At 40.5% G+C, this 26,131-nt stretch overlaps 1 long non-coding RNA gene across 1 annotated transcript; it reads right to left on the bottom strand.

Moving 5' to 3' along the window:
- Nucleotides 1-20,586: 20,586 nt before the first annotated feature.
- Nucleotides 20,587-25,920, bottom strand: LOC136179348 (uncharacterized). Its single transcript, XR_010666490.1, has 4 exons — nt 25,782-25,920; nt 22,927-22,983; nt 22,644-22,735; nt 20,587-20,837 (listed from the first exon to the last, which is right to left on the bottom strand). It is a non-coding gene; the product is annotated as an uncharacterized lncRNA (long non-coding RNA).
- Nucleotides 25,921-26,131: the final 211 nt, after the last annotated feature.

Genomic DNA, 26,131 nt, shown 5'->3' on the forward strand with positions numbered 1-26,131 from the left:
GGTGTATGCTGGAGTGTACTAAATTCAATCTTATAGAGTCATTTAAGTGTTCAGTCTTTATCTTATTTTTAGATTTCATGATATTCATGTCGGAAAATGCTGCTTCGCAAAAAAAACATAGAGCCAAATAAAGAGCACACCATCACCATCTGAACAAGCAGCCACAGTCTGACTTTTCACACTGAAATGAAAAAAACACTTGCTCATCATCATGTCCACTCCAGCGGCCCCATTGCATCTGCAGAAAGTTCAGACACTCTCTGTGCCACTGTGTTAGCCCCAAGATGTAATTTAGCGATATGGAACATTTCAGTCATTTCAGCCTTACTTTTATGGTCGCTGAATGACGTCTTCCTTTATCACGTTCCCCGGTGAATGGCTTATTGTGATTTGTTAGGACGAGCTCCACTTAAAATGATGCCCTCGTTTCCACGTTTGCCTGTTTCATCAGCTTGTCCACCTTTTCATTTTTAAGCACTCTGCCCCACAGGAAAGTCCAGTGCAAAGTGATCTTGAATTTGAGTGTGGTGCTCTGTGTTGGTCTTTTGTTGATGTTACCTCAGATAAGACACACAGGAAGTTGTCTTTCACAAATATATGTTTATATGTGTTTAAGACCCCAGCCTAGAGAGACCCTAAGGCTTTTAGAGATTCAGCTTTTTTGCATATATTAAGTGTGCATTTGGCATGTACTGTAGGTCCATTCAGACAGATTTAGTTGTTTTATTGTCTGTATCTAGATAAAAGAAAAAATGTCTTGCCAAATCCAGGTTATTCTAATCCACATTGAACCTTTTGAAAAAATGGACCCAGATTTTTTAAGTGCATCATCTCTTGATTGAGTGACTGCAAAACTGATCCAAGATCATTCATTGGCAGACAAGGTGTCCATGAAACATTACAATTTTAGAAAAGGATACAAGGAGAAAGAGTGGAAAAACAGAAAGAAAATGAAAAATATGAAAAAAATAATAATTTCAAAACTTTTTGTTGCCCTTAATTTCTATTTTAATTTTGAAGGTTTTTACCTTTATTATATCTCCCGGATGAAACCTGCGCTGTATAAGAGCTAAAGTAGCGGCCATCGTTGAAAGCTGCACCAATATACGCTTGAGTCCAATTCAGTTCTCAATATGACATCTGTGAAGGGGGAGATTACAGCATGAATCACAAATACTTCCTGCTGCCGCCTGGGATAGCCCTGAGGAAAATGCATGTGACCCGAGCAAGAGGAATTCTCAGGAGCTGTCAGCCGAGATCAAACTCATTTGCAGACCACAAGCTTCGGCGTGCAAACACTAGGCACTAACGCGGACACAGTGCCTGAGATTGGATCGTTGCTCCCGCTTTCCCATCTTCTTTTATTCTCCCAGTCTAAATTCAGAATTCACCGGTAGAAAGGCAAAGACAAACCACACATATCAATCTGAAACAAACCTTGTGATTCAAATAAACAGAAAACAGAATAGATAAATGAAACCTAAAAAAAAAATCACAGCATGCATGCTTTCAAGCATAGTTTTTAAATAGATGGAATATGAAATCAAAGATTGTTTTTTCATGTTTATAATGAGGTTTTTGTGCTGTACCCTTACAGTCAAGTATAGGGAGTAATGAGATGAGGCTCAGTATTCCCTTTTGTTTGCATCGCCTTCCCCTTCATTTAAGCCTCGCCTCTTCTATCCTATTAGCTGCAACCTTTAAGACCTCAGAACCGTACACACAAATATTGGATCCATACACACACCCTTTTTTTCCTCAAGGACAAACAAAGAAATTCACTGGGCTGTGTGCATTTACATATGTGCTCCTGCATTTGTGTGTTTTTCCTGCCTTGCGGACACTCTTGGTCTCTGTGAATGTGTTTGCATGCTACTACCAAACACTGCAGGGAGGCCGTAGCATCTAACCTCTTTACTTTTTAATATTCTCTCATCTCTACCAAGTCTAAATCACGTCCTGCATCCACCTATTCTAAGCACACAAACAGGGCAGCTACAAGGCAGAGTCTGCCCGGAAAGGATACACAACACGCAGCCGTGATGGACGGTGTCATAAAGTTGTGACTGAAGCTGTTCTTTTTTGTAACTACGCCTGGAGTGGACGGGCCGGGGAGGAACGTTTGTATGTGACTTGTGAAACCAACGATGGCCACATGTTGAGATAGACGCAGAGTGGAGCTGGTAGAGCCGGCGGGTTCGGCAATAATCTCAACACACACGGAGCCCAGAGCGTGCAGCTGGCGGCCCCCTCAGTTTGTGTCCCCGCTCGCTGCTGTGCCTGTCACGTTTCTGCCACTTCCTCGCAGAAATAACCAGCACTGGCAGAGCTGGTGGCCGGATGCAAGGAGGTGCCAGTGGCTATAACAGCAGATATATCGCTTATGAGATCAGATGTCTGCAGGGCTAGAGGAGCCATGAGAGACTGTGAATGAGAGAGAGAGGGAGAGAAAGAGAGAGAGAGGGTGAGGGAGATGCAGCATTCACATCAGGAGGAAATTGCTTTGCTGCCACCAGCCCTTCGGTGGTAAACACAGCGAGTTAGTGTGTGTGGCAGAGAGTGGGTATAATTGTCTTGACGTGGACATTGTTTCGATGGACAGAGGGAGTGAGGAGTGAGAGAGGAAGAAAGTAGAGGGGAGTGAAGGGGGGGGGGGGAGGCTGTGAAGTATGGATTCAGGAAATTGGCATGGCGTTCACACAGTGCCTGGGTAAAAGTGGCTCAACGGCGAGGGGAGAAAATTGTTTATGAAGCTTTCCATCCCCGAATCTAAACTGAACAGTGAGGGGTAGGAGGAGGAGGGGGAAGAGAGGAAGGAGCGGATGGAAGAGAAAGGGAGAAAATTGGATGGGAAAGTGTCTTGGGGAGAAAGAGTTGAATAAGAACAGCAGCGAGTGGAATATATGGATTAGAAATCAGATATAGTCCAGAATGGACTGTGAATCTACTGCAGCACATAGACTCCAGCTACACCAGCACGGGACTCTTTCCCTTTCTTTTTCCCCACTGAAGAACCTATGGTTATGCACATAACATTATACACTCTCATAATAATTACCACTATAATTCACAAGCTCAACCATTCAGGCTGAATTTATGGCACCATCATTTACGGTTACATAAAATGACATTGTATAAAAATGCAATTGTGCAGTATAGGGGCCATTTTGCAACGTGAGAGCCACATTACCTTAGTGACAAATATAATGCTTCTGCATGGCACCGAGCCTGGCTGATAAACTGGAACCAAAGTAGATGATATCATATTCAACAACAGAAATATATGCAGTGTTGATGAGTTAGAGCTGATAATATAGTGTATTATAATATATTTTTATAATGGGCTACTTGCTGTATAAATTACAGGGACATATCTAAACAGCAAATGGCATTCCACTGAACACCATCCTTAAAACATCATAAAAAAACAGAATCTAAAGGCAGTTATTGTATGAAGAGAAGTAAAAGTGTCTTTGTTGCTTTTTGACTGGACTTACTAACATTTTAACCCTTTAAAATATTGCATATTACTAATGTAAAAAGCACATCTCTTATTTTGCAGAAAGATAGCACATTTTTCATTGTTATACTGTCAACATTGCCACACTAAAATTGTGAAGATTTAATTATCTCATTTGTCCACATGTGAAGCCATAATGAAGATCTGAAACAGCTGTCAGTGCTCATTCATCAAAACATCATAACACACTCTGGCATTCTACTAGTTTTGTAGCGTTTGGTACATCCACTTCTGTCCTCTCCCATCGATACAGATAGTAAAACATCAGCAGCCGGGGCCAACTTGTGCAATTTTTGGAGGACTCTGGCTGACCATTAAGCAGGGTTCCCCCTTCAGCTGTGGTGCCGGGCCGTGGGGGAGATAATCCCAGGCTCCGTGGAGTGGAGCAGGCATCGGACACATATGGAGGAGTGGATTACCCAGACGGTTGGAGATAGCAACAAGCTTGAGGGTGGTGGTGGTGGTGGTGGTGGTTGTGGCGGGGGGAGGACTCAGGCCCAGATAAGAGAGCAGGGGAAAAGGAGCAGGGCTACAGGAGGGGATAAAATAGGAGAGAAGGAGGGCTCCAGAGTAGGCAGAAGGAGGGTAATGAGGACCTGGTGAGGAGACCCAGGAGGAGGAAGGATTAATCAAAACTCAACATATGTAGCAATATTTTGGGTTTGAGAGATGATACATTTTAACATTTTTTTCCATCATACTTTCTGATGCTGAACATATCAATCTATATCATGTATAGGGCTGAGATCCTGTTTGGGTTGCAGGGTACTGGTGATAACCCCAGCTCTCATTAGCTTAGAATTGCCAGTCCACTATAGGGCTGAAATATAGAGGCAAAAAAAACTGTCACAAGAGCATACAAGCTGCACACAGAGGCCTCTGTCCGGCAATGGATTCAAACTTGAGATGTATTTGCTCGGAGGCTACAGCTCTAACCACTGCACCACTATGCAGCCCCTGAACACATATCAGCTGCTGTATTTCAGACCAGTAGGCCTAAAATATACAAGGTTTACAATACTTAAAAACTTAAACCTACATTTTTCTGACACATCGAACATTACTACCAAGCTTTCTAAGCATTCTGCTGTGCTTATTATAATAATGCATCATACGATAAGATAGTAAACCTAAAACGAGTAATGATACCAGTGATAGAAGAGGTGCAGTAATAACACTAAAACCACTTCAGGCCCAATTTCCACGGTATGTTTTTTGTAGATGCCCAATGGTTAAGTTTGGCATTAGAATAAGTCAATATTCTTTATATCTTTCAGAGCAATTTCATTATCGATCATCTACTTTCTGCGGAAATTGCTCCAATGAGACGCATTGACTGAGCTTGCCTTACTGATGCAAACAGGCATCTATTGACATGACCAATGTTAATCCTACCACTGACACTTTCTTTATATTACACCTATTCTTTAATATACATTTCTCCTTATTTCCATCCTTTGTTTAAGGGATTTATATTAGACTACACAATTATTCCTGTGAAAGGGACTGAGACATGATAGCCCCTATTTTTTTAGTGTCTCTTGAACTCTACTAAGCCCAGACAATCACCATTTATAGTGTTATGAAAAGCCATGATTCAATGTCTAGTTATCGCTAATGCCACCTTCAGGCATTGAACGACTGCACTCTAAATGATGCAACATCAGTACTGTACCTCAGCTGACATGAGAGTGTGCAGTTTTTTCTTTCTTAACTGATTTTCCCAACACACTGTCCACAGTTTACCAGATTTCAGAGAAAAAGGCACTCTGGATGTTTACTCTGTTTGAAGTCAGAATGAAGCTGAGCTACAACAGGCAGTAAGGGGTTAACACCTTCTCCTTCCATATAGCATTGATTTCTCCACTCTAATTAAAGCATAGCCAGGAATATTTAACCAAGCTAAAGAGAACAGGCAAAAATCTGCCTTCCTGGAACTGGAAGACCAATGAAGCACTCAAAAACCTGCACATAGTGAGAAAGAGAAGTGAAGATAATTAAGTACAATTCATACAGAGCAATTAAAAAAGGCAAAGAGGTGTCAGTTTCACAAAAACTCAAATGAAAAGCCACTAGATGTATTTGTTTATTATTTTGGCACTGTTCATTAATAAAGGAACAGTTATTGTTTTGGGAAGTACACTTACATTTGTTCTTGGCTGAAGTAAAATGATGATGAGTCCAATACCACGCTTAGCCTTACTTAGCATATATAGACCACTGGGGATTTACTGCCTCCAGCCATGAAGCAACACACCACACACACCCTTATACTTTACTGTATTTTATACTCTTTTGTGTTTTTTTCCCCCCTGATTCCTGTCATTATGCTTAAGCATGCTAAACAAAAGCTAGCCATCTCTTGGCTTTAGCTCCATAAGCAAAGGAATAATCCATAGAAATGCATGCTGTTCTCTAACCTGAGTCTTTGCAAGAAACTGTATTTCTAAAAAGCTGATTATCATTTCATTTTAGATGGAAATAAAGTAAAGTAAAGTAAATGGTTGTCAAAAATAAAATACATACAGCTGTTATTTGTTTCACAAACACAGTTTTTACGTCTTCTCTGCGTCTCCCTTGGAATGTCTCCAAAAAATATTTCCCACGTGTGCCATGGAGAATAAACCAAACAGCACCTACTTAAAACTCTATTTATCATGGATCTATAGGCTGCTGGATAAATGTAGAGCCTCTGTATGCTCAGATCCATTACCTTCCTCTGTTCAGTAATTCTTAGATCAATTAGAAAAAAAAAGTGAAAGCAGAGAAAAAGCAGGGAGCGAACTACCAGGAATGAAATGCAACCAGTAGCTCATCTGGTGCTACTCACCTGGGGGCATCTGCTAGCCGGGGTAAATCCCCGTACTATGAGGAGTAACGATCAATAATGCATCTGTGTGGATGTGAGGGACGCAGCTCAAAGGCATTTGCTTATCTCAGATGCCAGTTACCACTTTCATCCTGGGGACATGCCGCGCTCGTGTGTGTGCAGGGGAGGTCGAGAGAATGCAGTATTTACACACTTCCCATCATGTGTTATTTATTTCACACCTTGATGTTTTCATCTACCCCGTGCCTCTGAGGAAATCATGAGCATAAAGCAAGAATCAACCCTGGACTTTAAAGTCACTTATGCAACTGTCTGTTTTTCTCTACCTGTTGTCCTGTTTACAGAATTAATCGCACCGAGAGTTTCTTTCAGTGACTCAGTCAGAAGGGGTCAAATAAGAACTTGACAGTGAGCTGAGGCAGCCTCACGGTAAAGAGGTAGTTGGTTTAATAGAGAAAAAAAAATCACTTCAGTTATTTCAGGGGCCACGTTTTTACTTTGCTCTAATGATTCAACCTGGGTCACATTTTTTTGTAATTTCACAATCACTCCTGCCGGTTACAAGAACATACTGACTAGTTTAATTCCTCAGATCGGGATGTTCTCTGACACAGCTCGTCACAGCTTTACAACAGAGCCCAGCATGGCAAACAAATGAGCAGTCAGACTGTCTGACAGGCTGTGAACAAATCCACCGTTCTGCCATTTTAACTTGACCTCATTATTTTTGAAGCAGTCTTGAAGTCAAACACATACAAAATTCCCATTTTAATTGTTCTGCGCATCGTAAAAACCCACAGTGTATATGTATGGTGTAAGATAAAACATTTAAAGTTCAAAGCTTGATTCTAAGAAAACTAGGAATCATTTTCATGATTTGTTTTCATGTGTTGCTACAGAAGCTTTTTGTTAAGTGGGTATATTGCTGGTTGTCAAGATTTCAGCAATAAATGAAAGATGAAATCAGAGTTATTTGGATACAGAAGTTATTAGGACAATTACAATAGTTAAACCTATCTTTCTTAAGAAAAGAAAGTTGAGCCATAGTCAAACACATTTTTGCAAGGTTGTTGAAAGATCGGTTTGTGTCCTTCCCTCAAACATTTTCTCTGTGCTTGTTTGGGAATCAAGCAGAGAAGCAAATCACCTGGCCAGCCACTGACTGAAGCAGTAGGGGAGCAATCAAAGGACAGATGCAGAAACTCTTTGGGCAACACTTTCAATAGAGGGAAGAAATTGCTGCAGTGGCGGCTGTATAAATTGACCGTGTGAGAGGAAAGGCATGTCGGTGGCTGCATGTGTAAAGTAATAGAGAAACAATTACCAATCACATGTATTTCATATTTCTGCTATAATTTATTAGTCTGCCTTCAGAAAATAGTTTGATCAAGTGTTTACTGTTCAATTGATGTAGAAACATGTAAATACAAAGGCTGTGCTACCAGAAATTCATCACTCATTGTGTTGCATTTTAAATCTCAGAGGCAGTGGGAAATAAATACAATAAATTATATGTTGGCTCAAAAACGCTTGGGTGTAAACGGATCCAGCAAAGCCTTAAAACACAAACTTCATACATATATATGTGTGTGTGTGTGTGTGTGTGTGTGTGTGTGTGTGTGTGTGTGTGTGTGTGTGTGTGTGTGTGTGTGTGTGTGTGTGTGTGTGTGTGTGTGTGTGTGTGTGTGTTAGATATGACAAGGAGGATATTGTCAACTCAGGTGTCTGGGAGATATTTTTAAATGAAATGAGCCATTCAAAGTGCAGCTGTATCGTTGTTTTCCATCACTGTGGCTGCAGGAGGATGCAAACTAAGGTGCGCGGAAAGGGACCAATGGTATGCGGGTAAAACAAATTCAATGCTTAATTTCAGACCTATGTATATATATATATATATATATATATATATATATAAAGTTCCAAATGGTGCTGTGTTGTTTAGCAAGACATTAAACCCCAGAAACAATAGCTGTATTTGGCAAGTCATCCACTTTGTGTGTTTGTGCGCGCGCACACGCGCATGTGTGTGTGTGTGTGTGTGTGTGTGTGTGTGTGTGTGTGTGTGTAGGTTGTACTGGTTAATGTATAGCATCATTAAGTGCTTTGTAGAGCACTCTGCACTGCTCCCAGGCACTATATAAGTGCAGTCCATTTACCATTTACTTGTTAGTGTCTACCAATCTCAAGATTCTGAATGGAACTTAAGGAAAATGTTTCACATCATTTTAAACAGTCAGGTCTGAATGGAGGCCAAATATGGTCATAAAAAGCGTGCAACAAAAAAACCATAGGAGCAGAGGTGTAGGGATGATCTTTTCTTGTGTTTTTAAGGAAGTATTGGTGATTGCTTGGAGAATGTCTGTCAAAAAAAAAAAAAAAAAAAATTTGATTCCCACTAATTGCCATGACACTGGACTTAAAAGTGGATTTGATGTGACCTTTATTGTTTGATTGTTACACCATGTGCAAAGCAGAGTCTGAGGCTGCTTAGGCTCTGTTAGCACAGAGGCTGAAACAAAGATGTACCTGTTGCTGTTATGATGTCAGTACTTCAAGATCTATAAGAGGACAGCAACAACGCAATCAAAGACAGATAGAAGAATAGATGCATTACACATTTCATTGCTTATGTGCTTGTTTACCATTTTTCATTTGTAAAATAAATTAAAATTCATGCCTATTAACTTTCCTGTAACTTTAATTAACTTCCCGCCTGGAGCATTTCAAGCTAAATGGTCGATCCGTGGTTTTGGAGGCTGATTAAGTTTAGAAACTGGGGCGATATCAAAAAAGGAAAAGTTCTTGACATGACTGAAAACAAAAAGTTTGAATATCTGCCATGTGGATAACTTGTGAATTGTATCATCCATGGACAGCATTGTCAGATATGACAACGGATGTATGTTTAAGGGATAAAAGCAATCTGTCTTACTGTCGGTCATTCCATTCATTCCATCTTTTTGTAAAACCTCTGGCCTGACATCCTGTTTCTACTTTGCACAAAGATTAAATCACTGCGACCCTCTATGATTATCACTTCAGACCTTATAGTTACACTGATAAAATAATATAACCCTGAATAACTCATTAAGAATTGATAGGCTATTTACCCCGGTCAAAGAACAATGACTTGAGCAATAATGTGTTTTAGTTTAATTCATTCTACTCAGGTCACATGTAATAATTATCTTTAAAAAGGAGACATAGAGATAAGGAGTGATTAGATCATGTTGAATAATTCACTCTACACTCTACACTCTCATCAATATTTGGTTCACTTTATTTGAACATAGCTTTTTTTTTTTTTTAAACAAATCATTATCTTACATCTCATTACATCTGAAATTGGATTTTTTTTTAAACACATAAACCAACATTTATGCAAACATGTAAGATTTAACAAAAAGCAGGCTGGCTGCTGTTTAACACCCTCCTGTATCAGCAGAAGCTGTTTGGGGTAATGCTCCTATTGGACCAGTTCCCCTGCGGCTCTCCTCCTGCGTCTGCACTCACCTCTCTCTGAACTGGTTAATCACATCTTTTAAAAGCCGGGTCCCGATGAGCCCAGCAGACAGTCTCTCGGGCCCTACCCACAGCTTGGAGAATACACACACACACACACACACACACACACACACACACACACACACACACACACACACAGGCCTTCGTGTTGCATCGGTTGTGTTAAAGTGTTATGTACATGTTGGGGCTTGTGATGAGATGTGTGTGCGACTTTGTTTGTGTGTACATGTTGAGCTGCTGTGGACAGGATCTGGAGCTGGATGTCATATTTGGTTTGCCTTAGCCAATGGGCAACCTTGCACGCTGCCACACACACATTCACACGAACATTTACACACACAGACACATGCACATGAATTCATTGTACCCCCCTGGCAATGTTTGGTGAATCAAAACCAAGGTCAAACAGAGTTCAGTGAGCACACATGCACCCAAATGTCTCACATACACACACACACATTTCTTGACTTTTTATTCCTTTTTTTTTTTCTAACTTAGTCTAAGAGTTGGCTGCCCCTGCAGTCAGATTTCTAAGATCCCATTCAGCCACTGAGAAAAGAGATTTCACTCAGCTAACTGTATTTGGTATTCAAAGCAATTCGAGGGGTGGAGATGGCAGTTCAACTAATGCTCACAAGCAACATAAACAAAACGGATATAAAATATTCATGCAGCTAAAACAAGGATGGGAAGTACAGTGTAAGCAAATCAGCTAACTTTATTTGCTTTCAGGCTCGCCTCTGCACAAGTATAGCCTGATTAGTCGTCTCTATATGCTTAATTGTGCGGATTAAGTTGTGCTCAGTTTAAGCAAAGTTTTTTCTGGCGCATTGAAAAATGCAGAACAGAGGAAAAGACACAATTTGTAACACAGGCTGAGGAAATGCAAAGTTGGCAAAGTAGAAACAAAAAGAGGCTTAAAAAGCTTGAAGGAATGTGAGAGCAGAGAAACTTATTTGTAAGAAGAGCAGCAGAGGGAGGGGAGGGGGGGATGTGAAAGCGCATTGATCAGCGTGGCTTCGAGAAAAAGCCTGGCTGGCTGGCTGGCTCCGTGTGACGCGGGCCCGAGCCCAAATCAGTCAGACAACACCTTTGAAATTCTCAATAGCTTCCTTGTGAATCAGCCGTCCCCTTTCACGGCTGCCTGGAGCAGATAACAGGCTCAAGTCTGTTAACAATCTCACCTAATAGACTTCTCCCCTGTCAATCACATCTCAAAATACCAATACAGCCCAACAGCTCACTCACCCATTCACTCACTCACACATGCACACGCTCAAGTACTCACAAGCTGAACACACATGCATGCACACTCTCACTTTCCGCCATGTTTGTCTTCTTTAGTTTGTGGGTCAGCTGTCTTTGGAGTACACGCCACATGGAGTCCTTCCAACGAAAGTCCCTCAAACGTGGATTTAAGAACTTTTGTGCGTACCTCAAAATCACCAGCAGAGGCAGAGAGATGTTTTACACTAAAAAATCTTCCTTCCTGTATATTCAACTACAACAAAAACACCATCTACAGCCTATTCTACCCCCCAAAAGGCCCATTATAATGCAGCATTAGCTGATCTTTGTAGAAATGGCATGCTGGCTTTTAATGTGTGTCCCAGCTGCTGTGTTGCATCGTTTTCTCTCATTCTCTGTGGATTCTAGATACATCTAATCCACCTATCTATCTCTGTTAACAAGAGCACTGTTTACATTACTGGTAGGCTTGAAGAGGCCAGAAAGCTCCAGCAACACTTGAAGTACGAAGATCAACTTTATTCACAAATTATAGATTTGGGGCTATAATGGTAATTTGCTAATAAAGTTGACCTTCATACTACAAGTGTTGCAAAATCCCATCGTGCTTAAACATTACTAAAAGGTACATGATACTGCTGAAAGAATTCAAAAAGTATTAAAGTGAAATTAGCATCTAGGTAAAAAAAAAAACTGTTAGAAATTGTTGTTATATGTGATTCTGCAGATACATACAGGTAGTTGTATTAGACGTATAAAACACTACTTTTCATTTAGGCATTATTGTTGTAAGTTTTGGTGACAAATGGACACTGATTAGTCTTTGTAAACGTGCTCCATTGACTTTAAAATTAAAATGCACAGTAAACCACATTCGGAGGCAAGCACAAAGCTCCTTAAAACATTTAGATCCTCCTACTTTGTAGCCCTTTCTAAACCAATCTGTTATCAAATCTATTTTGAATTTCAATAATAAATAATACGCATCTCAATGTTTGAGATGCTACATGTTTTGATCCTCAATGTATATAGCACAGCGGAGTTCTTTAGAGTGAGGAGGATATGACCGAAAACAAAAATCTAAAAATAAGAATGTAACACTATTGTATGTAATTCAATGCCACATTCTAACACAATACATCTTGATGTGATACGAAGTGACGTACCACAATGGAATATGATACAATACAATGTGTGATCCATTGTGAGACAATGTGATTACTGGTGGACCAGCATTCACAAGCAACATCTGCAATCTAATTTCCTTTGATTAAATGTATGCCTCCCACAGTGGAAAGCAGAGCAGAGCGTTTATTCCTGTGTGTTTGTAGGTTAGTTACAGCTCTTGGGGTTTAAAAGGGTGTAAAGCCTTCATGGTGACACCCTCCCACTTGCTTTCCCATCAGCTGGCACATTTCTACAGAATCCATACTGCGACAACAGACGGGCTCCTTTCGTCAAACTGTGTCGGATCTACACATGCTGAGCCTCCCACCGCCCGAACTAACTGCAGAGACCCTAGCTTCCCAGGGATGCAGCGAGTGGAACCTAGATTAGTGGCACCTCAAGGTGTACCTCAGTAGACTCCTCGCGATGCACATTCTGCATTTTATTTGCATAATAGTCACTGTTTCCTCAAGCTCATTCATCCTGCCTGGTGTTAAAGAAGTTCACCATGGTCTTTAAAAAGCCTGAGTTTAAATATCAGCACCGCTGCGGCCCTCTGGTTAAAAAAAGTGTGAAGAACCAAAGGAGCTGCCTGGTTTTACCGTCCACCCAAAGCTTTTAAAAACATGAAACGAGGACTCGCCAGTGGAATATTACTTGTTGAAGCTTGCGTGTCTCTGTTCCATGAACATTGCATGAAAAACACAGAAATTGGCCTCCCTCCCTCGTTACCTTCTTGCAAAACACAGGAGGCCGTCCTATTGATTGTGGGGCTGTTTTTTGAGAACTCACTGAAGCTTGAATGGAAGGATTTAAAAATGTATCTTTCTGCTTTTGAAAGCATTCTAGTGGGAAAAACTCCACTTCGCTTTCATATCATAAAACAAAAACTTCTTTTATACCTGTTTCCATGAACACAGCAGCAAGGTTGGGCCTTTGTGTGACAGAATAAAAAACTACCTCTCTACTGTGAAAACCAGAGCATCCAAGCAGTGACAAATGCTGCCTGGTTCTATGTTCAGTGGGTTTGACGGTACTGATGCTGCAAGTAAAATAAAGCCAATTATGTCTTGTACATTAAGACAGTCTGTAAGCTGAAGCTTGTAATATAACCAACCAATTTGAAAACATTAGAAGCACCCAAACAAAAAAATGGCCTTTCGTATTTCCAAACTTTTGTTAGCTATTTTTCAGGACCATTTTTGCCTTTAATGGAGAGCACAGCTGGCTAAAGAGACTGGGAATGTTGGGAGAAGAGAGTGGGGAAAGACATGCCGCAAAGGGCTGAGGTTAGATTCAAATGGCAAAGGCCGCTGCAGCGAGGACTATTGGCCTCAACACATGGGCTGCACAACATTCCCGCTAGGCTATCTGGTGCCCGTTTATCCCTAGGTTCAATATGTAAGATATCTTCTGAATTTCAAACGCATATTCAATTTAAACATATTGATATAATATATCCTGTTAAACATATTATTACATGCCTCAACACAATTATTTCCAATTTGAGCCTTTACCTGTACAGTACAGGCAGGTACATACATTACGGTACAAGGAGGCACTTCAGATTGTTACAAGGCTACAAAATGATCTGATAAAGAAACTTTTTATTTAAAAAAAAGTTAAAGTCAGAGGGAGTTATGCCCCATCCCCTGGTGGCTACCTCGAAAACTGCATTCCTTATGGCTTCATTTGGACTACATTTAATGCAGTGCATTGATGCAGTGATGTTTCTGCTACCCATAACCATTCTGTAAATATCTTTGATTCAGTCATTCTCTGTGCTGCTAGTTTATCCTCTTCACATCCTGAATGAAGGGCGTCATCATGGGGACATTGTTTCAACATCCGACCTCATACATTACATGTCATTTCACACATCAACTGTGTGTGACTGTACTAATGACTCGCACAACTGCATGCCACTTGCATGACTCTCACGTGCGCAATGGTGTGAATCATGCACACAGGTTAACTGCCAGGAAACTCCCCGACACTGTTTTAAAAGCGATGAGGCATCAATTGTAAGTGTGGACAATTATTATTTTTTTTTGTTCTATTTACACCAGGAAACCTGATTTGATTCTCAGCAGGCATTGGCTGTGTTTGCCAAATGTTGGTGTGTTTATAAAAAAAAAAAAAACATAGCATCCTGTGAGAAACATCAGTCACACTAAACTTTACAAACAATGCGGTTATCACACTGCTGCCACACACAAAAAGTTACAACAATGCATTTTCACACAAATATCTACACACATACACAAAACAATGCCCTGCAAAATTACCACACACACATCTTTTTCTCTCTCTCTCTCTTTCTTTCTCTCTGTCTTACTCTCATAAACAAACAGGCACACAGACTCTCTCTCTCTCACCCTCCCTCCCTCTCCCTGTTCTGGCAGTTTTGCGTCAGTGCTAAGACCACAGGGACGGTTGACATTTCACTCTGGCTCCGTTTCCATTCCCTGTGATCACAGCCATGCTGCCTCGCTTCCCTTAAAGGTCACCGTTGTTGTTTGTCAAAATCCCAACAAAAACACACCATGCAATGCTCTTTGTGTGTAAGTATGTGCGTAAATGTGTGAAAAAGACACACACATGCACACTTTTATACACATGCCAAGAGGTTAATTTTGTGTGTTAGACGTATGGGATCTTTCAGTTAAACTGTCAGTTTAATCGTATCCATTTTCTTTGGAGTTAACCAGTCGGCCTGTTTGTTCTTGTTTGTTTATTGGTCATTGTTTTACTCAATTGAATCCATTGAAATCTATCATGTCTGCCACACAAGTAGGATGGAATTTCAAATGTGGCTAAGTACCAGAACTAGTACTTATCTTGGAGTGAGAGACACCCAGGCTAGCAGTTTGTCCCTGCTTCCAGTCTTAATGCAAAGCTAAGTTAAGCTAACCGCCTCCTGTTGAAAATTTCTGTATTTGAAGCACAGACTTGACGATCATGCTCTGCAGGAAAACATATTTTCCCAAATCTCAAATATTTCTTTTACCTCAGCTGTATTTTCATCATCACTGTTCTCATTTTCCCGCTCATACAAGAGGGTGACCAACAACTGAAGGATCAATTGGTACTTCAAAAATAGTTTACCCATGATCTGTCCGATGAAATGAACACACTTAAAACACGTTAAACACTTCAATCCCTTACACCAGGGCCAAAGAGAGAAAAGCAGTAGTACTTAAGAGCTGGTGGCTAAAGGTTGTTTGATATTTTAAAATACAGAGTAATTCCTTTGTTGAATATAGCCAAAGAGCACTCATTGTACGGGTTTCTGTGTACGTCTATGACATCAGAAACCTGAAAACAGCCCAAAAAAGTGGCCATCTAACTGGCGGATACCACAGGATCTGTTTGTTCAATGTTCTGTCTCTGCCTCGGTTTGGCTTGGTCCATCAGCGCAAACCCCACCCCACTGGGTCTGTTTCTGTAGCTTAAGCACATTAGAGCACATCCATGAGCAGCTAGACTCAACGGATTACAAGATCACAACTACAATATCACGCGGTAATAAAGAGAGAGATGGCAAACAACACGTTACTTTACCTTTCAGAGGTTGAAAATGTTGAAAAAGTGATTGGATAGCATATATGAGCAGGAGTCAGTTCGTTGTGTTTTATTTTGAAAATTGACCGGATGCTCTATGCATTCCCTTGTCTGACTTCCTGTCTGTGTTGACCTGCTCTGTTTAGCTTGTTCTTAAATGGCTGAATTGTTTGCAGCTGTGTTCTTAAGTTGAAAGGGCGTGCATGTTGTTCCCAATTAGCATAGGTAACCGACCGCCCACTAATGCCCATAAAAGGCCATGAATGCAGGGCATTGCAGACACAGACACACATGTTGTTAGTAATAAAAAAAAAACAAGGTTGTGGAGATTGTGCGCTGGCGGAGCACTGGACTCGAAGTTCTGAAGCGGAGGTACTGCTGCAGGAGGTCAGCAGCAAACACATTGTGTTCGAACCTTTGGAGAAAAGTTTATATACGTACTGTAATGAGCTGTCGAATTCAAAATATACGATCTATAAGCGCACCAGCCTCTCTGAAGTAGTTTGCAGTTTGACCCAGCAGAGGGCGCTCTCAGTGGAACTTGACCATTGCATGAACTATTGACCTGAGTAAATGAAGACAGTAATGTTGTTAAAGTAACAGGCAGGGATGTGATTCAGGAGATGCAAACTTACATGAACTTACTCTCTCTGCAGACAGCAGCCCACTGCTTTGGTGGAGAGACACAGGGCCGCTATAAACCTGCAAAAATGTGTGTGTACCGCAAACCTCTGAGCGATCTGAATGATCATTCTCATCAGAAGGTAATATTGTGAATATATAGAGAGCTGAACTCTATCCCAATCATGTTTATTTACTTGTGCTTCTGATGAATAATATTCATCTTTCATATTACAGCAGGCTGTTGGTTTTATGCTCATGATTTCAGCAGTAACGTTAAATAAGAAGTAAGTAGTTAAGTCTGTGCAGGGAGTGCGCGCCTTAAAATGGATTTCGAACGTTACGCGTCATGTTCTACATTCGTTCGAAGTTGAGTTTTTTCAAAAGTGACAGCACTATTCAGCAGTGTGAGCGATGGTCACACGGGAACACACAGAAGAGATGTATGCCTTAGGGAATGGAAGTGTCGTGTGTATGTAGTTTATTTTCAAAGACCTCTCCAATTTGTACAATTATGGTCTTATTAGTCAATGTCTTTATCTGCAAACACTGTATGGGCCGTGAATTTGTTTATAACCCACCTGTTTTGATTTAAAGACGATAAGACTTGTTCATTATTAAGGGCATGACAGATCTGACTGCAAGCGACCATTTTTTTGTGGTTTGTCAGGAGTCTTAAGGCCCGCCCCCTTTGATAGTCCAGCCCTTTACCACCAATGAGTTATGTCATTCAGGCTCCGTCCATTATAAGTACAGTCTATGTGTGTTACTGATGAGGTTAGTAGCATATCGTGCCACTTTCAAAACATGAAACGTTATGAACTGTTAATAATTCTGAACCCCTCATCCCTTGTTCAGGTCGTTTATTCCTCTGGTTTGCCAGTGTATCATGTATCATGTATAAATGTATCATCCCATTTCATAATAATAAGAGCTCAGAGCTGCATGACTGAGTTTGATGAAACTGTTTTTCCATATGTATCACAGGTGAAAGGAAGTAAAGCAATCAATCATATATGATATATTCAGGTCACAAGATTTCCTTCATTGTATTAACAGAATAATGGTAGTAGCTTAAAAACATGCTTTTATCACAAGTAAGATTCCCCATTATGCAGAACAGCTTATGAAAGAGTAATTTGTGTATAACATAATGGATCCATTATTGTGTTCATCATCTTCAGTACACAGCTGGCAGAGAGAATGCTAACTTTTTTTTTTTAATGGAAATCCTAAATCCCACTGTGACCTTGCTCTTAATTTGGCTTGAGACGTGACTTAGATGATCCTTTGTTCAGGCAGCTGGCAGATATTTTAATGAACATTACATCTAAACTGGTCTCAATGGTGTTTATTTTTCACTCGTTGTGTATTGTGATTGTCGATATTGTTTGTTGTGTGTATGAATTGATCAGGTGGCAAATGAGTTTCCCCGCTGGAGCTTTATAAACTTTTCTTATATTATCTAACTGTCATTATTTCTTTATCTTTTAGAGAATAGAGCACATATCTAATCTCAAACCAATATGTTTATGATATCAAAGACATGTGTCATGAATAAAGAGTTTATAATATCCCCCTCCATTTACAGCTCTACAATGCACAAGCAAATTTAAAAGTTTTCAGCTTCCTCTTCATGTTGATGTTAGCAGGTTAGATATAAACATTTGTATTCATAGTCTTTTGGAGCAATTTGTGACCCAAAAAAGCATTTATTTTCATGTTTCAAGGATGCCTTCAGAATTTAGGCCTCTGTGAATAAATGGGAAATTTCTCCAGAAGATAGTTACTCTCCAAGACACTGAGTAGAACTTTTTTTTCCCCGTCATGGCTAAAGGAATCTTTAAGAAAAAGTACTACAAAACTGAAGCAGTTTCTGGACGATAAACAGTCAATTTGAGAGATTTAATTAATACTTTTCAGTGTTTGGGTAATTTAGTTTGCATTTCTAATAGCACTCTGTCTTTCTGCACGCGTTCCTGCTGTGTGCATAGTTGCAGTAGCCTGAGGCAGTTCGGATCTGGATAACATTTTAAAATCTTTCTTCTCCACACTTTCTTTACAGACCTTGGGGTAAATTGGAAATACTAGTCTAATATTGCATTGTATCCCCTTATTTAATCTTGTACATTGCTCATCTCACAGGGCAATGTCAATTGCAAAGCGGTACTCTACTTGATTTAAGGTAATTTGGGATGTAGTTAAATTTAGGATACTCTTTGTGCGAGCTATTTGATTGTTACAACTGCCAGAAAGAGTCACATTTCCTTCCAATATGGTGATTTAAACCCAAGGATGATTGCTCATGGTTGTTTTTTACAGAGAGAGGGAGAGAGAAAGACAATTCTGCCCAAATTGCCTTGAAAAAACAATGATGTAGAAAAAAAAAAACAATTCAGATGAGTGATTGACACAGTGCCCAATTCATCACAATGAGAGATGGTGGAGGGTATCTGACAACCGAAAAACACTGTTAGAAGGTAAACACGCACACACAGCACTTGCACACAGACACTGAATTACTGGAGTGTGCATGACTACACACACACACAGACACACGCATACACCCCCAAACATGAAAGCAGTTCAATAGCTATTGCAGTGTAGCTTTGCAGAAATTTGGAATCAAATGATTGGTGAGATCTGCTGCAAGCAAAAAATAAAAAAAAGTTGCAGATGTTGTGTTTGTGTTTGTGTGCGTGCAGCAGCAATCTTGTGTGTCTCTTTGAATGTGTGAGTGCCACCCCCCCGTCTCTCCTCCCCCTCTGTCGCTCACGTCCATAGCCATTAGTGAGGCGGCCGTTGAGGCTGCCTTGTTTTGACAGATGCTCACTCTGTCCAAATGCATCTCAGAGGACGTTATGGCGCTTGTCACACTCCCCCTCCTTCTTGCTCTCTTTCCATTTCCTCCCATCTCTTCTTTACTCTTACTCTTCACAGTCTCCCTTGGTCCATGCATAGTGTCAAATAAAGTATATCCGGTATATTGTAATGATATAAATGAATTGATATCAAATGTTCTTCTTGTTTGCATCAAACACTTTTGTTTATTCTTGTCCAAAAACCTCAAACAACAAAATCCACTTTATAAGTCAAATTTAAGTAAATCCGCATATTAGGCCTCTGTGTTTTTTTTCCCACTGGATGCCTTGAGGCAAGGTTTTGAGGTTGGAGAACGGGGGGGGGGGGGAGCTACAATTCCAACAAAAGAGTGTCTCAAGAAGCCTACTGCCCCAGTGTTGCTACAACACTAACTTACCTGGACACAATGAGGCCACTAATGCTGATGTAGACTTCCTCTTGGCTCACGGGACATAACAGCACACATTATGTCTGCCAAATACAGGCCTGTATACCCTGACGAGCCTGATGAAATCCTCTAAATTAATTCAGTGAGATGATGGGGTGCACTTAATGAAAAGGTTGCCTTTTGAACCTACTATAACAAGGGGGCGCTAGACTGTGGTCTCCAGCCATTCATTCTGATTACAACAAGTCCAGCTCGTGTCGTTGATCATTCAATTTAAATGTGGATTTTCATAGTTTAAAAAAAAAAAATCAATCAAAATGAGCTTTTTTGCTTTAAGGTTCTTTCAAAAACTGAAAATCAGTTCTGACAGAAAACAACATTCATTTTCTCTCCAAACGAGATCATTTCTGAATGAGATTTCCTGTTATACAGTGCACACTTTTTAAAACACCCTGAAACCATATCAGGCATGTGGGTCATGCAATCATACAAATGCACAAATTTCCAAGTCAGACTCCCCATGTCTTATAGATTCATGCTTACGAGCCTCTCCATCATTCCGTTCTCGCTCGCACTAAATCATGCATGCAAGTCTAAAACCACGGCAGTTGCCTGTACACATGCAGAAATTTATGTGTTTGCCCCGAGGGCAGTTGAATATGTTTTGAGGGAAGTTTGTTAGAGTCCGACTTAACCTGTGCCCTCTTCGGTGCTCAGATCTCTTCTGCATGCTCCCTGCCAGGCGAAGGTGACCTTGCCTGGGGAATTCAGAGCCACGGAGATGCCCCTCCGGTCCTCCTCGCCTCACTGTGGTGACTTAAGAGGGGGGGGGGGGGGGGGGGGGGGTGGATGGCTGTGACTTTCTTTTTGAGTGCCTCTCTGCAAGTGTGTATCTGCCTGTATAGTGTGAGTAAGACTTGGCCAGGCTTCAGGAGGGCTGAATCACACCGTCTGGGCTCTCCGTTGGATGGACAGGGCTTGGCTTAGGGCTGAGAGGGTCCTTTACGCCTCAACACACACTCTCCCAGGTCTGTACACTCTCCTCGATCCTCCTCACAATCGGTGCAGTGATGAAAGGAGACATGCCAATACATCCAAGAATCCAACCACGGCTGGAGAGAAAAAAGAAGAAGAGCGTGCAAGGGGAGGAAATAAGTAGGAGAAGAGACAGAGTAGATGAAAATGTCTGAGAAAGCATGACTGTGTGTGCGTGAACATGCCAGTATGTGTGCAAAAAGACAGGAAGTGCAAACAGCGCTGCAGACATAGTGTGTGAGGGAACAATGAATCACAGGGAAGACAAGTGGGTGAAAACAAAGAGAGACAGAAGCTGGAGTGACTCCATGCCCACAGTTATCGGTGTATTTTCTTCCAACTTGCCAAGGAAGTGCGTTCGAGGCTGAGCACCGAGCGAGGCGGAATGAAAAGTAGCAGGGGGGATGGGGGGGGCAAGAATGAAAAGGTTCGGGTCAACTTCATCTCTGCGCTCATATTCTCTACTCTATCTCACCTCAATCTGGCCAATACAGACTCAGTGCTGGCCTGGAAACTTTCCCATTGAGATTCCAAAAAAGCAATCTGGTGAACTTCATTTCCGTTACCCTCAGCTGACCACGAATAGTGCTCGCAGGCAGTGTGTGGTTAAATGTGTCGCATCAATACATTGTTCGGAGGAGCACTTTGAAAGGCTTTTTGACAAGGGCTGGCTTTCAAAGCAGCCTTTTTTCTAGTTTTAAAGCATCTTCTGTCAGTAGGGAAATAAGATAATATCTGCATTGTGATGGTAAATCACAGCTGCTTAATCACATCCTTGGAGAGAAAGAAGATCATTGCTACTCCACGTTGTCAGTGTAGTGTCAGCAGCAGTGTCAAGCAGCAAGATTCAGTTTCTCTAAAGGTGACAAAATAAACCTACCAGCACCTTAAAAATCTCACTAATTAACATATTTTCCTTTGTCTTTAAACCAAACCAGCCGAGGCAGATGGCTACCATTGAGTCCACCTATCAGTCTATGGAGAAAAGGCTTCTGCAACATTATGAATAACTCTTAGGCAAAATCAAATTTAAGTCCCCCCTCAAACAGTGAGTACCAATAGAAATTAGTTATCTATACCAAATTCACTTTTTTGGTTCAAACATGTTTTTTTTCTGCTGTAAACTAGGCATTTTAATATTTACAGCCAGCTTCAAAAGAACATTCGAGGGCTTGCATTTCTTTTTGCACTTCCGCAGCCACACCTGAGGTTGTCGCTCAATCTGGACGACTAATCCTGCTTCATGGTTAGTGCTTAGTCACTGTGGATTTGGTTTGAGTTTGTGTATATAATATTACAGAGAGAATGATGAAAATGAATTATTTATTGTACATCTTCAATCAAAAACAGAAACATGTGAAAAATAAATACATTAAAGTTTTCCCCGGTAAGTATGCACTGTTCCAAGAAGTTGAGTCTGCAAGTGACTCTGCAACTTGTCACTTTTACACTTTTTGTTTTTTACTTGCAAGCCTTACATTCGTGTCAAACAGATTTAGTTTTGTGTTATCTGTGACCTCTGTCAGGCTGGATGTTTCCTTCTGTTATTATTCTAAGCTATGCTAAGTAATAGGGCGAACAAAACCTTCATATTTACTGCAAAGACTTGAGTGTGGTATCAACCTACTCATCTTTCTTTTGGCAATAAAGTGAAAAAAACATATTTCAAAAGGAGTCAAACCATCATTTTTTTTTACGAGATATTGAGGCTGGAGGCAGAGTATTAAAGGTACAGAATAAACAACACAAAAAGAAAAAAATACAGCAAGCACTTTACGGACGCAAAATAAACACAAACAGAACAGAAGCAAAAAAATAAAAAAGATAAAAGCTAGACCAGCTTCCAGGCCCCCTCACAGGCATATATACTTTTGTCTCACTACCTCCTGGCCTTTCCCAGCATGCTTTGCTGTGATGGGTGACTTGATCCTCGTTCCAATCCCAGCACACGCCTCTCTGAGGAGCGACGATGTCACTGGAACATAGAGGAATAGAAATCAAATCTGTTTGAACTGAGAGCAAGTGAGGGAGTGTGTGCCAGAGGACAAGGCAGTGATAACGGATAAAAGAGGAGGGGGAGTAAAAGAATGATATTTGAATTATGTAACTCAGCTCAGGGATGATTTGGACGATTCCACCGTTGACACCAACATCATTTCTCATTACCTGAGAGCTGTGTGTGCCCGGCGCTTTGCCTCGTCCCGCGAGTCATCTCACACTCAGCTATCAGAGAGAGAGAGAGAGAAAGCAGAACGAGGTGAGATGCTTGGGAGATGAGGGACAAAAAGGCTGAAAACGCACATTTGTACAAACTAGAAATATATGAAGCGAGATGTTCGCAGATTTAAATTACTGTGGAAGATTGACTCTGTTCACAGGTATTTTACATACTGTAGCCTGCCTCATATACAAATCAACCAGCTGCAGATGAAAGACTGAATCGTCTATATATGTGTGTGACATCACTCAAGCAAGTCACCGCATGATCCACAAACTATTTTAAATGCATGATGATCTGCTTTGTGTCAATTAAAGACAACATGGAAAATACCTTTTATTTGACCTGGAATAGAATATATATATATTTTTTTATTTTCAGGTGTATACAACATCATTCTGTTCAACAGCCTGAATGGAGCTCAAATAGAATATGATAAAAAATAAGTCAAATAAAATCTCAAACTTATAGTTTGTTAATGGGTTATGGCCATGGCCTAATGTTATAGATTTAAAATCCACAACTCCTGCACATTCATCATGGGAGAATGATGAATATGATGTATTGTTTAATAAAGTCTTAGCAGAAGTAACGTAAAGAACACTGGATAGCAAAATGGACTGATTAAAAGAGGAAGCAAAAGGAGGCTTCACCGTCTAATGGCTTGTCGCCTTTGTTGTACAAAATGTATGTAGCTATAGAATGTATAAAGTGTCACCTGTGGAATGATCGAACTCGCCATCTGATTGTTCACAAAGCTTTACTGAAGACATCTAAACATGCCATAAACAAAAAAAACTAAGTATCAAAGTCTCATAAGATTAACTTTGGGACATGTATTCTAAACTTTGGAATGCCATTACAGTATTATTTCTTTCAATAATAAATGTCATTGTGTATTTTTTAAATGACAAGCTCTGATAGAGTGCTGCAGTTAACTCAAATTGATATTAGTCACTTTTTAGCTAAATCAACATATGATGCATTTTACACATTCTTACTCAAGAACACTTGGCCCAAGTGTAAATATAAAACACACACTTGTCAACAGCAACAAGCTAATACAGCTATATCGTTAGATAGATAGATAGATACATATATAGATAGATAAATAGATAGATAGATAGATTTATTTGACAAAATTGAAACACATTCATGACAGGCTGATCATATCAGACTCCATATAAGAAAAATAAGTTGTTGAGGATTAAAATACACAAAAAACCAGAGGGCTTGTTTCCATTGTGATCCTCTATCACAGCATGTACACAATCATTCTCAAAGTCATCAGAGCTACATAATGAGGGTTTAAAGTCACTCCATAAGAACTCCATATGCAATGTTTAGGAACGTTGTGCTCCTCATCAGCCAGGTGCCAGACAAACGTTTTTCCCCCCAAATATGAGCACTGGTATATTTTTATACAATTACAAAACATATTCACAACCTTATAGGAGAACAACCTTTTGACGAAACAGCACATCAGCACATTTTCCTTGGGTCATTTCACTTACAATAGGAAAACCAAATGAGCAAACAGCCATTATGATGCTGATTCTCATTGATTTGAATGAAGTGGCTTCCCTTTTTAATCAGCACTGTTGTCTGCCAGATCACAGATTTACTGATTATCATACCACTAAAATTGGCATATTGTTCCAAGCTCCGCTGTTATGTTTAATAGTCATTGAGTTTACTAGCACACATTGGCCCCTGATTTTTGTAATGACCTTTTTTATGTAACTTGTTCTTTAAGTCCTAGTTATTCGTTTTTTTGAAGTTTGATGTTTTGAATTATAAAACCAAAAGTTGCTGATGCTCCTTAGCTTTGATTTGTATCTTGGCATTTTAGGGATACTACCATGATTTTCATCTTCATTAAACAAACTGTGACTGCAGTATTGAAGTTGTTGACGTGCTGCTGACAGTTTTCGTCAAGTTGCATCGATACTTATGGATAAGGGAGTAGGCTCTCCCCATCATACTGAACACACACGGGTAGTTACACTCTACATGCATGAGTTGTGCCAGTCTTCTCCTCTGCGCTGTGTCTATGTGGGGGTGGTTGGTGCATGGCACATCGCTTAAAATAGACATTCACTCTCTTGCAAGAGGAGGTTGACAAAGGAGTGAGAGGGAATGAAAGCGCATGAGGGAGCGAGAGAGTGTGACATAGACAAAGAAAGGCAAAGAAGGGGGGGGGGGGGTACAGAGACAGAAAGACAGGCAGAGAGGAAGACAAATCCTCTTCACCAAACTAGTTCTCAAAGGAAACAAACACACACATCTGTAGGAGTTTGAAATGGAGATGGAGGGGGAAAATGAATATTTCAGATGATGGGGATGAGGCATGTTTCCAGGAAAGTGAACAGGGACAGATGCAGAGAGGAGAGAGAAAGTGCACATGACAGACACAAAGCTGCAAACATTGATATTGTACTAGTTAATTTGATACAAAGTGAAAAATCTGCCCTGGCAGGCTGATATTTCAGACCACCTAGTATTTTTGGCTTTTAAATGAATGATGAATATTCAAAATACCGCTATTATGTTACAAAGTGAATCTTCAGCCACATGTCAAACATTTCAAACAGGATAAAACTTTCATTTCTTGCACTGAGTCATCATTTGCACCATCCTACAAACACACAGTATGTAAAAGATACAACATGAATACGGTAAAGGCAGCATAAAACCATACATATCCACATCAAAGGCCTAATGGCTCTTTTTCTCATGAGACTTATTTTAAGATGACTTTGAATCCCAACGTTGGGAAAAAAAAAAAAGAATCACGCCTTACTCTGGATGGATGTTAGTACATTCCGTCATTGTTAATCTCTACTCGCCAACGCCTTAAGTTGAGCAGTCAGCAGAATGGAGCAGGCTTGTGTGTCATCTCTCTCTCTCTCTCCACCCTCCCCCAGCTGCACACATCTTTCCAGTGCTTAAGATAAGTGACAAGACATCAGAGCCAAAGACGCGCTTTAATGCCAAGAGAAAACTCTGTGCTTGCATGTGGGCGGATGCGTCCTCCTGAATGTGTGTATGTGTGTGCAACTCATGCACGCGTGCGTCTGTATTTTTTAAGAATGCATACAAGATTGAGAGTGTACAAAAGTTACAGTAAGAGTTGAATATTGATGTGTGCAA

Source organism: Labrus bergylta, chromosome 5 (assembly GCF_963930695.1).
Source record: "Labrus bergylta chromosome 5, fLabBer1.1, whole genome shotgun sequence".
Classification (NCBI taxonomy): Eukaryota; Metazoa; Chordata; class Actinopteri; order Labriformes; family Labridae; genus Labrus; species Labrus bergylta.